Raw genomic sequence first — 18,232 nt, forward strand, 5'->3', positions numbered from 1 at the left:
ACCCTTAGGAAGCAGCGATCATAATATGGTAGAGTTCAGTCTGGAGTTTGAAAGAGAGAAGGCAAAATCGGATGTAATGGTGTTACAGTTAAATAAAGGTAATTGTGTTACAGTTAAATACAGGTAATTATGAGGGCATGAGAGAGGAACTGACAAAAATAGACTGGAAGCAGAGGCTTGCGGGGAAGACAGTCGAGCAAAAATGGCAGGAGTTTGTGGGTTTAATTAAGGACACTGTACAGAGGTTCATCCCCAAGAAAAGAAAGATTATCCAGGGAGGGATTAGACAGCCATGGCTGACAAAGGAAGTCAGGAAATGTATTAAAGAAAAAGAGAGATCCTATAAAGTGGCCAAGAGCAGTGGGAAATCAGAAGATTGGGAAGGCTACAAAAACAAACAGAGGATAACAAAGAGAGTAATAAGAAAGGAGAGGATCAAATATGAAGGTAGGCTAGCCAGTAATATTAGAAATGATAGTAAAAGTTTCTTTCAATACATAAGAAACAAACGACAGGCAAAAGTAGACATTGGGCCACTTCAAACTGATGCTGGAAGCCTAGTGATGGGAGATAAGGAAATAGCAGGAGAACTTAACAAGTACTTTGCGTCAGTTTTCACAGTGGAAGCCATGAGTAATATCCCAACAATTAAAGGGAGACAGGGGGCTGAGTTGAGTATGTTTGTCATTACAAAAGAGATAGTGCTAGAAAAGCTAAAAAGTCTTAAAATTGATAAATATCCTGGCCCAGATGGGATACATCCTAGAGTTCTGAGAGAGGTGGCTGAGGAAATAGCAGAGGCATTGGTTGAGATCTTTCAAGAGTCACTGGAGTCAGGGAAAATCCCAGATGATTGGAAGATCGCTGTTGTAACCCCATTGTTCAAGAAAGGATCAAGACAAAAGATGGAAAAATATAGGCCAATTAGCCTAACCTCGGTTGTTGGTAAAATTCTAGAATCCATCATTAAGGATGAGGTTTCTAAATTCTTAGAAGAGCAGAGTCTGATTAGAACAAATACTGGATTAGTGGTGCTGGAAGAGCACAGCAGTTCAGGCAGCATCCAACGAGCTGCTCGTTGGATGCTGCCTGAACTGCTGTGCTCTTCCAGCACCACTAATCCAGTATTTTACCTCTGATTAGAACAAGTCAACATGGATTTAGTAAGGGGAGGTCATGCCTGACAAACCTGTTGGTATTCTTTGAAGAGGTGACAAGTAGGCTAGACCAGGGAAACCCAGTGGATGTGGTCTATCTAGACTTCCAAAAGGCCTTTGATAAGGTGCCACACGGGAGGCTGCTGAGCAAGGTGAGGGCCCATGGTGTTCGAGGTGAGCTACTGGGATGGATTGAGGATTGGCTGTCTGACAGAAGGCAGAGAGTTGGGATAAAAGGTTCTTTTTCAGAATGGCAACCGGTGATGAGCGGTGTCCCACAGGGTTCAGTGTTGGGGCCATAGCTGTTCGCATTATATATTAATGATCTGGATGAAGGGACTGGGGAAATTCTAGCAAAGTTTGCAGATGATACAAAATTAGGTGGACAGGCAGGTAGTACTGAGGAAGTGGGGAGGATACAGAAGGATCTAGACAGTTTGGGAGAGTGGTCCAGGAAATGGCTGATGGAATTCAACGTGAACAAATACGAGGTCTTGCACTTTGGCAAAAAGAATAAAAGCACAGACTACTTTCTAAATGGTGAGAAAATTCGTAAAGCCAAAGTACAAAGGGATCTGGGAGTGCTAGTCGAGGATTCTCTAAAGGTCAACATGCAGGTTGAGTCTGTGATTAAGAAAGCGAATGCAATGTTGTCGCTTATCTCAAGAGGGTTGGAATATAAAAGCACCGTTGTGCTACTGAGACTTTATAAAGCTCTGGTTAGGCCCCATTTGGAGTACTGTGTCCAGTTTTGGTCCCCACACCTCAGGAAGGACATACTGGCACTGGAACGTGTCCAGCGGAGATTCACACGGATGATCCCTGGAATGGTTGGTCTAACATATGAGGAACGGCTGAGGATCTTGGGATTGTATTCATTGGAGTTTAGAAGATTAAGGAGAGACTTAATAGAGATGTACAAGATAATACATGGCTTGGAAAGGGTGGATGCTAGGAAATTGTTTCCGTTAGGTGAGGAGACTAGGACCCGTGGACACAGCCTTAGAATTAGAGGGGGTAAATTCAGAACAGAAATGCGGAGACATTTCTTCAGCCAGAGAATGGTGGGCCTGTGGAATTCATTGCCGCAGAGTGCAGTGGAGGCCGGGACGCTAAATGTCTTCAAGGCAGGGATTGATAGATTCTTGTTGTCTCGGAGAATTAAGGGCTACGGGGAGAATGCGGGTAAGTGGAGTTGAAGTGCCCATCAGCCATGATTGAATGGCGGAGTGGACTCGATGGGCCGAATGGCCTTACTTCCACTCCTATGTCTTATGGTCTTATGGTCTTATGGTCTTATCAACATTATCCTGCTGTTTATTTCAACGTAATATTGATTTAATAATATTCCATATTAATTTAGTTGATCTCTAACTACTTTATGAGTATTATGGCTTTATGATGACATCAACTATTTGAAAAAAGATTTTCTATATTAAAGTTCTTGTTCCGTTAAATTGACATTTAATGATTGCTATTCCTCAACCTATTCACAAGCCTCTGCTATGTTGTGATTCAGCGACTAACCAAATGTTGTATAACAATATTTCAGTACAAATGACTCCATGATTTAAAGCTTGTTCCTCTTTGGAAACATTTAACCAGAGTTTTGTCCATATGGTGAAGCACAATTGTGGTTCAGTGTGCCTTTTTTTGTGTTATTGTTTCTTATTTATCTATATTCTGTGCATTGTAATACCAGCACAGCTTAATGTTTGTTTGTATCTCTGCTTCTGTTTAGATTGTATGCGGTTTTATGCATGATGAAATATTAAACTTGTTAACTGTCACATATAATGAGACCTTTCATACCACTAAGTTAATCAACTGACTGGATCAGTCATATGTGAGAAAGTAGACTCAATCATCCAACTTAATCTAATGCATATGAATGTAATTTTGACTTGAGTCATTTTTAAATCAATTTAATCCAAATCATATAAAGACTGGAACTGAAACAAATTGTTTAGCCAGCTGTTCGGAACTATCTTAACAAAGGATTAATTTCCAAACTCTTAAAGATGTGACACCAGTTGATCTTTAAAAAAAACTACACAGTGGATGAAAATGTGTAATTGTATGGCTGAGTGAATCATGGTTCAGCCATTTTGCTAGGCTCAACTGCATTTGCAGAGTTACACTATTGGCATTGACTATCTTCTTTCTGCTTGATGCTGCTGTACTACACATGAATTCCATTGCAAATGGGAAAAACGAGCTTTCCAACAGACACAAAACAATGATTATTGGGACAGCTGTGATAATGTAATGTTGTTTTTGAACAGCTGCTTTTTATTTCTGCTCAAGAATTAAGAAACATTTTGGCTCAAATCCTACTTACCATGTAGTGCTGCAACTGTAAAGCAAGATTATATGAGATAACATTCATTTTGGGATTAACTTTCCTCATTTACAAGGACTGTCTTTTAGCAGTTTTTATTCTCAGATCAGTCAACAAACATTTTCCACATAATCACTTTTTCCTTCCATTTCATTTTTCTTCCTTGCATAAACTAAATCTTTGCATGGGGCCTGTCATTCTCTGTCCCATAAGACATGTGGTTCAATTAATCTAGTCTAGCATCTTCCAACGTAGCTTACAAACTGGACATTCACAGTTCTACAAGATGTATTCCAGCATGACTTAAATCAGAAAATTATTGTACTGGAGAGATACTAATCTTGACTATATGACTGGGGGAGATCAATTCAATCCATATCTTGCCACTTTACAATGCATAAATATGTACAAGTGATTTTGTTTTTGAAAAATTCTCTGGGAAAGAATTGTCTATGGTGATATCTACTCTGCAAATTTTGACTTAAATAATATTCTTCTAAATTCTTTAAAATGAAGATACTGAGCAACAGAATCTTCTCTTTCATTAAATTATCATGCAACTATTTCAATGACAACAAAATCAACTAGTCATTCAGGACTGAGAGTGTAACTGACTTTATTATTATAATAAAACAAAACAAAAATGAATTGGCCATGCTAAATTGCCCGTAGTGTTAGGTAAGGGGTAGATGTAGATGTAGGGGTATGGGTTTGGTTACGCTTCGGCGGGGCGGTGTGGACTTGTTGGGCCGAAGGGCCTGTTTCCACACTGTAAGTAATCTAATATAAAAAAAAAATAAAAAGCAAAGTGTTGCAGATTCTGGAAAGTTAAAATAAAAACAGAAAATACAGGAACCATTCAACTGGACTTGCGGAGAGAAAAATTGATAATTCAGTTGCTCTCAGAGTTAGAGAGGGATGCTGGGGGTCAGAAAATTTAAATTCAAGCATATTTCTCGAGATATAATTATTGGAATATTGGAGACACATTGGAGGCCATAACACTTCTTGAAGGGAGAATCAGTGCACTCTTTGAAGTGGCTTTTTCTGCATCGATCCTCAGTTTCACCGAGATCTTACATGTGGCTTCAAGTAGTTGTTAGCATGCAACCAGTCCTAGTAAACATAGTTTGATCCTTAGAAACTTCAGGATTCATCTATGTTGGCATGTAAAGATTGATTCTAGTGGACTGGGGAGATCTAATGTCCAACGATCTTCGAGGTGAGCCAGGCTATGTTGTGCAGCATGCAAAGCTCAAGGATGCAGAAAATGTCTGAATCACCCACTGCATCTAGATTCAGCTCCAGCCTCTAGTCTCTGGACCAAGCTAGGGCAGGACAAAACAGAAAGGCTTACAATGTGCAACACTCCCTCATCATGATCCAATTCGTATGTCCATCATGTTCATCCAATTTCTATCATCCGTCACCCATCATCTATCTGTCACAAGTACTGTGGTGCTGGGGGTGTGGTGTAGCAGTGATATGGATTCACCAGGAGCTGGAGCTGTGAACCTGCACACAGGCGGCTCAGGGCATGGGGTTATTTTTCTCTGGAAAGAAGCAGAATTGGAACTCAGCTGCCCAATGAATCAGTCCTTTTCAGGGCCACATTTTTCATCTTTCTGGAATGAGGAAGCAACTAGAAAGGATACCCTAACATTGTCTGCTTCACCTCCTCAGCCAATAGACTGCAGGTGATGGGAATTCTTTCTCAGGACCACATCTCAGCCGACTGGACTGAGAGGAGAACTAGTCTGGTCAGCAGAGAGCTGGATCCAATGAACTAAGTACAAGGCCTAGATCACTGCTCTCAATGAGGTGCATCTACCTGAGGACAGGCATCTCAAGTAAATTGGTGCGGGTTACACCTTCTTTTGGAGTGGATCTGGAATAGAAGAATAGTGCAAAGCTGCTGTCAGCCTTTGCTGTAATGAACCAACTCATGTTTAATTACCTATCCAACATAGTATTAATGGTGGTGCTTAAACTTGCCCTGCATGGCAACCGTCAAGTAACTCTACACACAGTGTGTGTATGTCTCTGCCATGACCAAACCTGATGAAGTCAAGAATAAATTCAATGATGACATCTACTCATTCATTGCTACTCTGCTTAAATCAGACAAACTAATCATTCTTGGTCCCTCAAAGCAAGGGGTGGTATTGATTTCCAGGTGTGCAGGATTGGCAGTTGTAACAACAATGGTGTCCTCTTGCTGAAGATGTTTGCTCAGTTTGAGCCCTTAATCACCAACAATTTTCTGCCTCTCTAATGTTCTGATCCAGTCACAGTCACTAATGGAGTTAAAAAGGGCTGCATACTAGCATGAACCTTCTTCATCCATGTTATTCTCTGCCATACTCTTCAATTCCTTCCACAATAGTTATATAGTGATCCCGACATTGTAATCATATATTGCGTGGATGGGAAGGTGTTCAATCAGAGACAGCACCAGTGTAGACTAAGGTCTCGAATTAGTTCACAGTTTCCTGTTTGCTGATTACTGTTTACTAGTTGCTGATTTAGAGTGGAACATGCAACGTATTATTGACTTGTTCTCCAATGAATATGACAACTTCAATCTTAACATCAGCATAAAGAAAACTGAAGTAATGCACCAACCTATTCCAGAACATATTTTCTCAAGACAAGGTTTCTGTCCATAACCAACTTCAATCAGCAGCGGAGAAATTCATTAATCTTTGTCAGCTTTAAAAAGCAATATGCAAGAATTGCCAAAGATAATGTAGGCTTCAACATCTCAGGAATAGTACTGAAGACTTGTGCTCCAGGACTTTCTGTGCCCCTAGCCAAGCTGTGCCAGTACAGCTCCTACATTGGCATCTATCCAACCATGTAGAAAGTTGCCCAGCTATGTTGTGTACTCTAAAAAGGAATTCAATTGGCCAATTAATGCCTTATCAATCTACTCTCAAACATCAGTAAAATGATGGAGGGCTTCATCAACAGTGCTATCAAACAGCATTTATTTTGCAATAACCTGTACTTTGATGCCACTCAGTTCCTCGCCTCATCACAGCTTTAGTTCAAGTATGAAAAAGAACTTGAATTCTAGAGGTGAGGTGAGAGTGACATTGAGACTACAATTGACTGAATGTGGCATCAAAGAGCCCTAGCAAAACTGGAATCAAAGGGAATCGGAGGAAACCGCACTAATGGTTGGAGTCTTACCTAGTATAAATAGATGGTTGTGGTTATTGGAGATCACTCAGCTGCAGGACATCTCTGCAGGGTAGTGGCCTAGGCCCAACGATCTTCAGCTGCTTCATCAATGACCTTTTCTCCATCATAAGGTCAGAAGTGGGGATGTTCACTAAATATTACATACTGTTCAGCACCATTTGTGACTCCTCAGCTACTAAAGCAGTCCATGTTTAAATGCAACAAGATCTGGACAGGCTTAGACTGACATATGACAATTAGCATTCATGCCACACAGGCACCAGGTGATGAGTGCCTCCAACAAGAGGAATAACCATAACCCCTTGACATTCAATGGCATTACCCTCACTGCATCCCCCATTTATGGTTTATTATTGACCAGAAACTGAAATGGATGAGCCATATAAATACTGTGGCTACAAAAGCAGGTCAGATAGATGCAAGTAAATCAATTTCTTGACTCACCAAAGCTTATCTACCATGTACAGAATGAAAATTAGGAGCATGATCGAATATACCTCACTTGCATGGATGAGTGCAGCTCCAACAACATTCAAGCAGCTTGACACCATCCAGGAGAAAGCAGCCCACTTGATTGGCAGCACATCCAAAACATTTATTCTTTTCACCACCGATTCTCAATAGCAGCAGCTTGTACTACAGTGATAGCCATACATAATGTGAACATTGATGGAATAGAAACTTTTTCTGTTGATGAACTCAACAAGTAGCTGATAGGTGCTCACAAATCAACATTAGTGCAATCCATGGTGCCTTGCACACAATGGAAGCTAGAGATGGTGGAGAATCCCACTTCCTGAGTTGATTGACTCTCATCCTGGGGGAAGGATGATTATGTGATATGGCAAGTGTTGAAGGACTGAAGCAATGTGAGACTTGGACTGAGAGCAGCCATGCTGATATGGTGATGCCAGCATTTTGCTGCTGCTGACTTGTGTGGATGACTATTCAAGAAAGTGAGAGACAGAAAACAGTGGAGTTACAGGCCAGTTAACCGATACCTGTTATAGGGAACGTACTGGAATATTTTATTAATGAGTAATTAGCTAGGCAAATTAAATACTTTTACTGCTGTACTTTAGGAAACCACTCAAACTAAGTTGTGCACATTAAGGTGCAAAAATCTGTAGAACCTAAACAACTAATCAGTCTAGTTTTGTAATGCTGATTTAGAGTGATCCATTAGCTTGGTCTTAAGGAAAGGTCTTCTGCCCTTTCAATGATATTACAGTATCTTTCATGTTCTCCTGTGAAACCATGTAGACCTGGACTTGGGCTTAAACCCAGGAACACCTGGGGTTCAAAATATTGCTCGACAGCCATGTAAAATAGACAAGCTGGTATAAATGGTGTGATTAGCATGCAACCTGATTTTCTATTTTGTTAAACCCAGTGCACCCAAGAGTTTCTGATTTGTTCTTGCCTGTTTATCATGAATATTTGAGGTGACACAGAGGAGAGTTTTACCATTAAGCCAAGTCTGATACTTTTGAATCTTATGAAAGACTGTTTATTTAATGTATCATTCATTAGCAGTTCAATTTTGTGTATCTTAGAGAGACAATTTTTATCACTATGATCCGTAGCACTTTCCAAATTACCACTTCGCTAAATATAACATTTAGTGTAACTTGGAACCTAAGCCCACAGTGGAGTAAAATGAAATACTGAGTGGTTCTTGTTGCTTAGAGCTAACCTTGGAATGATTAACTGGAACAGACAATGAGATTACCATCTGCAATACCCACTGTTCCTGCTGTGGAGAAAGAATGATTATTTTTCCTGGAATGGACGCTTGATATAAGCACTCTCCAGAGGTGGAGGGTCTATAAATCCATGACTGCTCACAACATATAGTGCTGCATTTGCAGAGCAGTTACATCTTATGAATAACCTCGCGGAAGCGCCGGTGTACAAAAAGTAAAATGAAGGAATCTAATCATTCCAAAAACAGACAAGGAAATGCGGGCGGCAAAATATGATGTCATCCATGTTATTCTCATTTCATTATACTCATTAAATATCTGTAATTTTAATAAGAATATAACATAATAATAGGAGCTAAATCTGATAGCACTCAAAAACAAGAGACTATAGATTTTCTTGTTGAAGATCAAATAGGAGAGTTACTCTCTGAATACCCTGGACAGACATGCCCTTGTACTGAGCACTGTTCCCTACATCCTCTTCCTCCTCATTCTTCTGTCAATTTGATCTGCTCTGCATGGCATCTGCTCATTCCACCTGGCATGCTATTCTCCAGGAGGAACATCTTAAGTTTGCACCTGTGCAAAAAAACTTGAAGGATCAAGTCCTGCAGTACCTGTCACTCCACTTACTACAGACGTTAACACTGCTCAGAATCAGTTTAATCAGGCTCCCAAATGAAAGTATTGGAATTAATTGCTGTATAATTTTCCTACTGTCCAAAGCATGGACTACATTTGCTAATTCCTGATGAAGATCTTATGCTCGAAACATCTACTCTCTTGCTCCTCGGATGTTGCCTGACTGGCTGTGCTTTTCCAACACCACACTCTTCGACGACTGCACGTGCTAATTGTATGTGCTAATGGCTTCTGGTACAACTTGCACCAGAACTGCGTGAGTATGCCTTGGATGCCATTTTGAGTGTCCAAAGTCACTTTTTGATGCTAAAATGAAATAGGTATGGTGCATCCAAATTATAACCAGATAGATGTTCACCTTTCTAATATTGTTGAGTGCTGAAGGTTTTATTCTCCAAACGCCATGTAATACAGAGTAAATAATTACAGCATCAGATACATTACATGGTACAGCATCTTGAACATTGAAATCTCCAACCAGAATTGATCAATTTAATTGTATTTGTAATGAATAAAACATAGAACTAAAATATACTTAACTCTGATTATTAAACATCCATTATTGTTTTGAAAAATGCGTGCAGTCACTTGGTGATAAATCTATGGAAAGCACCACAAACTGTGAAATTGTGAACAGTGAACATATTTTCTAATGGGAATCAATTGGATAAGTTTCAACCATCCAAACATTTGGTATCTACAGCAGTGAGTACATGTTAAAGTGCAATAGAATTAATGGGAAACAATGTTTTTATTAAATAAAAAGAGACTTTCTACTGGAGAAATAATGGAATATGCTCATTGACAACATTTACAACTCTGTGCACTATTTAAAGGCTCTGCAGCAGAAGGATTGAAGGTGAAGTTATAGAGTCATAGATTCATAGAGATGTACAGCACAGAAACAGACCCCTCTGTCCAACCCATCCATGCCGACCAGATATCCTAACTTAATCTAGTCCCATTTGCAGCACTTGGCCCATATCCCTCCAAACCCTTCCTATTCATATACCCATCTGGATGCCTTTTAAATGTGGCAATTGTACCAGCCTCCACCACTTCCTCTGGCAGCTCATTCCATACATGCACCACCCTCTGTGTGAAAAAGTTGCCCTTTTATATCTTTCCCCTCTCACTCTAAACCTATGCCTTCTAGTTCTGGACTCCCCACCCTACTGAAAAGACATTGTCTATTTATCCTATCCATGCCCCTCAAGATTTTATAAAGCCCAATGAGATCACCCCTCAGCCTTCAAACACTCGAGTTAAAACAACCCCAGCCTATTCAGCCTCTCCCTATAGCTCAAATCCTCCAAACCCTGGCAACATCCTTGTAAATCTTTTTTGAACCCTTTCAAGTTTCACAACATCCTTCCTATAGGAAGGAGGCCAGAAATACGTGCAATATTCTAAATGTGGCGTAACCAATATCCTGTACAGCCGTAACATGATCTCCCAACTCCTATACTTAGTGCTCTGACCAATAAAGGAAAGCATACCAAACGCTTTCTTCATTATCCTATCTATCTGCAACTCGACTTTCAAGGAACTATGAACTTGCATTCCAAGGTCTCTTTGTTCAGCAACATTCCCTAGGACCTTACCATAAGTCCTGCTAAGATTTGCTGTTCCAAAATGCAGCACCTTGCATTTATCTAAATTAAACTCCATCTGCCACTCCTCAGCCCACTGGCCCATCTGATCAAGATCCCATTGTAATCTGGGGTAACCTTCTTCGTTGTTCACCATACCTCCAATTTTGGTGCCTTCTGCAAACTTACTAAGTATACCTCCTATGTTCATATCCAAATCATTTAAATAAATGATGAAAAGTAGTTGACCCAGGACCGACCCTTGTGGCACTCCAGTGGTCACAGACCTCCAGTCTGAAACACAGCTCTCCACCACCACCCTCTGTCTTCTACCTTCGAGCCAGTCCTGTATCAAAATGGCTAGTTCTCCTTGTATTCCATGAGATTTAACCTTGCAAACCAGTCTTCCAATGGGAACCTTGTCGAACGCCTTACTGAAGTCCAAATAGATCACAAAGTTGCTTGGGATAAATAGCAAACATTTTATTAACTGGCACCAATGGGACTAGGAGTCTGCCAAATGATCAAGTATTCCGGATACTCAAGAGATCTGCATAATCAAGTAATAGAAATATAATGCAGGGGGTATATGTATTACTGCTTTTTTTACAGCATAAATCACTTAGATAATAAGGCAACTTTGCCTTAAATAAATGTATTGGCACAGAAACTTCTCACTCGCAACCTCAACTGACTACTCAGACATTGCAATAGATCGTGGCATTTGAGGAGAAATTGACTTGAAATTAAATCATCTGTTACTATTTCGTGTGGCCATTCAATTGCACAACAATTATATTTACATTGAAATAAACAAATTTTTTAAAATTTCGAATAATGGGAGAGAATTATATAGTAAACTTCATTGCATTTGAGGTATTTAATTTTTGCCGTTTAATCACAAGTGCCAGTTAACAAGGTGCCAGTTAAAACAAAGTTTGCTGTATCATCAGGTTGTCTTTTGCTACTAAAACCAGATTCTCTCCTTTTGCTTTGTAAGGTCCAATTTGGCATTTTCTTCCAGAACAGATCAGTTTTGCCAGTGTTAAGGACTTGGTCCAGGGGTTCCTTCGAGGCAGAAGTGGGTACTGCAGATGCTGGAGATTAGAGTCAAGATTAGAGTGGTGCTGGAAAAGTACAGCAGGTCAGATATCATCCGAGGAGCAGGAAAATCGATGTTTTGGGCAAAAGCCCATTATCAGGGACCTTCTGGGACCTTCTGTCCTAAACGTGCTTCTGCAGCTCCTCTGGGAACTTACCAGTCACTGCGTCCATTGTGCGGACCGAAACTCTTCTTGAGTGATCAAGCTAACTTGCATTAATTGAAAATTGTCTGGAAGATGAGGAGGGCCCTTCTGCACCTCATTAATTGTAACTATTATCATCAGTAATAATACTTTTTTGGTACTTTTATGCACTGCCACAATTTAATATGCCTTGCTTCTAATAATTTGACCATCCAAGTGTGGACCTCTCTCCTTACAAAGGTTAACTTAGTAGTACAGATAGCTGAGACACTATCACCAGCCCTTATTTTAACTTCAGACTGACTTATTACCTAGTTGTAGATTCAATAGCACTGCATTCCTAGGTCAACATCATAACATAAGCACATATTTGAGCCAATCTAAATTGTCATATTTTCAGCAAGCGTTATCACTTTTACAAGCCATTTACTTGGTTGGTTCAAGTTCAGTAATTTTTAAATAATCATAGTTTAATGGTGCTCTGTACTGTACTCATTGATATTAATAATGAAAAGTACTGAACAGTACTATACAGCTCATAATGAACCTAAATATGAACATAAACACTGTACAACATAGAGTGCCCACTTGCAATATGATAGCTGATGCTTATACAGTACATTTTTTTCCAGTCTTGGAAATACAATATGGTTTGGAAATGTTATCATTGCGCCTGTGTCTTTTCTCAAAGCATTTCATTTTTCTGACTTTCTTTGGCTCCGAAAAACTGTGGGTAAGCTAACATTGATGCTGCAATGAATGATACACTGCAGAGACTGCTTCATGTGGGAAATGAATTTGCAAACACTGAAAAGGCAAACAGCAGCACTTTACAGTATTTCCTTTGGCCTCTACAATAGCTGACTCACCAAAATGTCATTCGGTGTCTTTGTTTTTTTCTGAAGTATATAGAAGACAATCTTGGCAAACTGAATGCCTGCGTATTGGTGGGAACTAGGGAAATGGCAGGAGGTAGAGACAGACTGAGCAAGGTAGGTTTAGTTGGGGTCATATTTCCTTGCATGATCCCTAAGAATACCCTTAAAGTCTAGGCCTTTAATAAGTCACACATGACTGACTTCAATATTTCAACCCAACAATACACATATATTTTTACATTGCATGAATAGGGGAACAATATTATATACTATTTATTTTTATAAACTTTGAAATGTTGCCTATAGATTAAACCACATCATTCCCTCAATGGGCCAATTGTAAAACTGATGTAATTAAGTCATATCAGGCCAGAAAATCCCAGGTTTGAATATCTCTCTGTGCTGAGTACCTACATTCATCTGTGATAGCTGTTGGGGTGCTATAATTGGTTCTCACACACTGAGATGAAGAGGTGCAATGTTGGCTGTGCTCCTTCTCCAGATCACTATCTTGTGACCCCAGCTGAAAAGTATGAGTATATATAGACGTCAGCTGAGAACTACATCGAGTTTGATGGTGATACTCACTCACACGAACTCTCCAATGCTCACACAACACACATGGTGGAATTTCCTTATCCACATGCTACCACAGGGCAACAGGAATCTGTGGAACCAGAAGGAAAGAATAAAACAAATCTTCAGAATTGTTATTTGAAAAACTTCAAACATGTGGTTTGTATTCATCAGCTATGGTTGTACAATCCCTGTAGCTGTCAACTATACAAACATTTCCAGCTCAGAGAAAATGACTGGGAAACCTCCTGCCCATAAACTTGGACACAAAGGGATCCCCAGTATTGATATGCAAGAATGGCAGCAAGGAGTATAATCTAAATAGAAAACCACTGGGGAGAAAAGGCTAGTTCAAGCTCAGGAGTCAGGTATGCAATCATTAAAAGTTAGTTCATGATTGCAATTTAAAAATAACTCATGGAGTGCTGAGTTTTATTGTAAAGTTTAACATATAAAAGTAAGTATGTGTTCCTGCATACAGAGAATTGGGCAGATTTCACAGAGAATATTATCCTCAGTCCTGCATGGTCCAGGCAAATGCACCAACAAAAGCAACCAAGCAGTTCTTTTGGAGCAAATGTTCTTTCCTTGTCTTGTGTTCAGAACAATCTAGCTTTTAGTTTTGCTAATTTCCTCTCCTTTTCTCCGATTCTCTATCGCATATTGACTAGTTCTTTGAATTTGGCACCAATTCAACATTTCTACAGAACAGGATGTTTCCATGAGGCCCTTATATGCTGTGATTTTAATCTTGTGGCTGTGGTTTAGTCGTCAACAAGTTTACAGGCAAATTCTCTGCTTAATAAATTTCCTAAGATATGTAACTAGCAGCAGCTGTCACAGTGAAGACTGATGGCCACTGCATTTCATGTTGTTTACGCATTATAATATTCATGGATTTGTGATGGTTCCAGTGTCACTAAATAAATGATAACTAAGCATTGATGAGTATGGACTAACTATCAGAACAAATTGTAATAAAATTAGAAATATATGGCCTCTCATGAAAAATAGTAATTGTCAACTGAATTTGAGTAGCTGCATTTATTAGGTACAGCAGATCTGTATCAGTTTGTATATCAAACTAATGGGAGTCTTGTCCGAATGCTAAGATTGAGTAATTGGGGTCACTTTTGCACATTCTGTGGATGTTGCAAGTACCTTTCGTGATCTTTCATGGTAGTTCTAGAGTCATAGTGCTGTACAGCATGGAAGCAGACCCATTGGTCCAACTCATCTGTGCCTAACACATATTCATAATCAATCTAGTCCCATTTGCCAGCATTTGGCTCATATCCCTCTAAACCTTTCCTATTCATGTACCCATCCAGATGCCAGTTAAATGTTATAATTGTACCAGCCTCCACTACTTCCTCGAGCAACTCATTCCATACATGCACCACTCTCTGTGTGAAAATGTTGCCCCTTAGGTCCCTTTTAAATCTTTCTCCTCTTACCTTAAACCTATACCCTCTAGTTCTGAACTCCCCCAAACCAGGGAAAAGAACTTGGCTCTTCAACTATGCCCCTCATGATTTTATAAACCTCTATAAGGTCACCCCGCAGCTTTTGATGCTCCAGGGAAAATAGCGCAGCCTATTCAACCTGTCCCTATAGCTCAAACCCTCCAACCCTGGCAACATCCTTGTAAATCTTTTTTGAACTCTTTCAAGTTTCACAACATCCTTCCTATAGAAGGAACATTGTTGAACAATCATACCTTTCCTGTAAATTGAGCCAAACGCTAGATGACGTCGTGGTGATGATGTTAGTACATGGGTAGTAAATACCCACTGGAAGATCAGGCAGATTGTCACATCAATTAATGAGTATTTTGGCGCTTAGTGCTGCAGCTAACATCTTTGTTTAACTTGCACAACTGAACATGCATTCAGCAGCCACTGAATGACCTCCATCAACATTATTCAAAAGGATCATCATTACTTGCAGGCTAGATTATGGGAGACTTTTTCTTGCCTTTATACAGTTCTACAAATGTTTTATTTAATCTTTCTTGGTTCAAGTTGCAAAAACTTACAGGGTGTCCTATGGCAGGTGCTGATGAACTTTATCCTGAATTCAGAGATTCTGCACAAACCAGTTGCTCTGACATGGGTGCAGTTACACACCAAGGAACACACCATGACTGAAGAATTAAGAGTAGCCAGTTAAAGCAGGCCAAGCTGCTAGCTGAGGGAGGAGGAGAATGGGTAGAAGAGGCCTTAGGAGCAAGAAAAAGCCCAGAAAAGATGTGTGATTTTGGAGAGGCAGTGCACGCTGCTGGTGCTACAACCATGTGAATGCCAAAATTATAAGACCATAAGACCTAATTATTGAGGATCAGAATTAAGTAGTTCGACCCACTGAATGTCATTGAATGATCCATAGATGTCAATGTCTGTTTTTATAAGGAAGTAAAGGAAGTTAAAATGCACCAGAAATTATAATGCCTGTTTTTAATGTAGTGAATGTATTTATCTCATATGCTTTCTTTATTAAATAATTAATTAGACAGTCTAGGTCTTGAGGTCTGACATGATTGAGGCTGAATGAGTTGATTCAACAGGCATAAAGGCAAAGGAAGGTGTAAGGGGTTCATGAGATGGCAAGAGTAAGCAGTAAGTTGGTATGGTGGCTATAAATGCCTTTGGACTAAGAAGAAGGATATTGGTTGCCATGGAGATATGAGAGGCCATATTGAGATGAGTAATAAAGCATAGTTTGATACAGGTGGTATGAGGGGCAATTGGGGTAGGTGACATAAGTGAAGATGGTAGAGATGGGCATGGAAGTTTGGGGATTGTCTTGGAGTATGAGGAGGGAGGACTGGAGGGATGTTTTTTCTTCCCTTAAAGAAAGTGCAGGTGTAGTGGGGCAGATCTTCCAGTTAATTTGACTCAGAATTCAGCAACCTCTGCACTGTTTCGAATGTCACCTGGTATGACACACATAAAACCCAGCCCAACTGGAACCAAGTTAGGACTTCAATGTGCTTTCTCCTGGTCTGCAGAAGACTCTGGACTCTTGACTTGTAGCAAATATTCAGATATTTGCCTCCATAATTTCTTTTGTTTCAGGAGCTCTTGCTCCAGCTAGCCAGGTTGAATTTCATTGGTATCTACAAAAAGCAAAACGCAAGAGGAAAGTTGTGGTTCACAGTAAAAAGTAGATGCTTGTACTATCTGCAAGTTCTAAACCAGAAGAGAGTGCAGGATGAGGGAAAATGCAACTTAAGATGGAGAACTAGGTATAAAGATATAGTGATCTTTAACAAAAGCAGAAGTTGCTGGTAAAGCTCAGCAGGTCTGGCAGCATCTGTGAAGAGAAATCAGAGTTAACATTTCGGGTCCAGTGACCCTTCTGTATTGTATTCAGAAAACTTGGAGCCTTCCGTTTCCCATGTTTGCCATTCTCAGTGTTCCCCAGAGAAGTAACGCTTCCTGCATTTTTACCTCCCTCTTAAACTTGGAGACCCAGAATTATGACTGATGTAATCGCACATTAACCCCAACACCTTCAATGAGAATTTTAAACAAAACATTTTCACTTAAATCATACAGTTAGACCTCAGTGACCAATCTGAGATGACTCACCAGAATTACTTCTGTTGATATATAGACAACTTAAAATTAAATTATATTGTTAGACCTCAGGATGTCAATCTGAGATGACTGTGATTATCAAGCTACCTTTAATCAGTTTGCTGTGATTAATTTAAAATGAAGAATTGCGGATGCTGGGGATCTGAAACAAAAACAGAAATTACTGGAAATTTGGCAGCATCTGTGAAGATAAAACAGAGTTAACCTTTTGAGTCCAGTGACCCTTTTCAGAAATGGACCAAACCTGCTGAGGTTTTCCTCAAATTTCTGTATTTGCTGCTGCGATTAACTGTTTTATTTCAACGTGAACTGGCCTATTCAGTTTTGCAGAGTCATTGCCATTAATAATGTCGTGATTAGGTATTATATCAATCTGATTTCCACAAAACAAATACTGCTCATAGTCAGTCATTAATGATGATCAGCACCTTTTCCAGCCACAGTGCATCTCTCCTTTAAGAGAGAAGGGTTAAGTTAAATGGTGGTACTTACTCACAGTATTGGCCCACTGCTGATGCATCCAGCCAAGTAGTAGCGTGGTTAGTGTTGACTGCATGCTGAAATCATTTAAACCAGCAGGCAGCATAAGTCTGGCATGCTGACTACATTGCAACGAATAGGCGCTGAGCTAATCACACATCATTATCTCCTTGGTTATTTATGTGAGCTGTGCAATCCAGTTCCTGAAATGATCAGCAGATTTAAGCTTGATTGGTTACCTGTTTGTAAAATATTTTACATTTGTTCAAGAGCTGCCTCTTCTAAAAGCAAATGTTATTTGTTGAAGAACATTAAAAATGTAAAATGCCTTTGAAAAACCAGGAAAATGGGACCTCCTCTAGGAAGATTATCACTTGCTGAGCATTCAATTTTCTTCCTTGAGTACAACATTAAGATGTATGTTTTTGTTTGAATTATATCAATTATTTTCTCTGAACCAGCAGCATTTCTGATTACTGTAAAATGAGAAACCTAGAAGAGGGCTACATTAATTATAAAGTTCCTATGTGTAGCAGAACTGTAACCATACATCTAGGAGGGATAGGAAAGAAAGAAATCTTTAGTTGCTTTTGTCTTCAATTCATTCTTTTCCTGGAATGTTTGTATCTATCTGAGTTTGTATTCATTTCCAACTAATGAACACTTTCTTTTCTCATCCAGTGAAGATATTGAATTTGAAAGTTGTCAGTAAAGCTGAATCATTAGCAAAGCAGCCATCAGAGGAATATTTTGCAAATTCATGCTGATGGCAGGGAACATTAGCCATTGTTACTGTCTGGTGTA

General features: G+C 39.6%; 1 long non-coding RNA gene across 1 annotated transcript in view; it reads right to left on the bottom strand.

Annotated features, from left to right (window-relative positions):
* Positions 1-17,499, bottom strand: part of LOC140475935 (uncharacterized) — a 51,165-nt gene extending 33,666 nt beyond the window's left edge. The window contains exons 1-2 of the long non-coding RNA XR_011960365.1: positions 17,441-17,499; positions 13,359-13,437 (exon numbers count right to left, since the gene is read on the bottom strand). This is a non-coding gene — a long non-coding RNA (uncharacterized lncRNA). The remainder of the gene's footprint in view (positions 1-13,358; positions 13,438-17,440) is intronic.
* Positions 17,500-18,232: the final 733 nt, after the last annotated feature.

This window comes from Chiloscyllium punctatum, chromosome 4, assembly GCF_047496795.1.
Source record: "Chiloscyllium punctatum isolate Juve2018m chromosome 4, sChiPun1.3, whole genome shotgun sequence".
In the NCBI taxonomy this organism is placed as follows: Eukaryota; Metazoa; Chordata; class Chondrichthyes; order Orectolobiformes; family Hemiscylliidae; genus Chiloscyllium; species Chiloscyllium punctatum.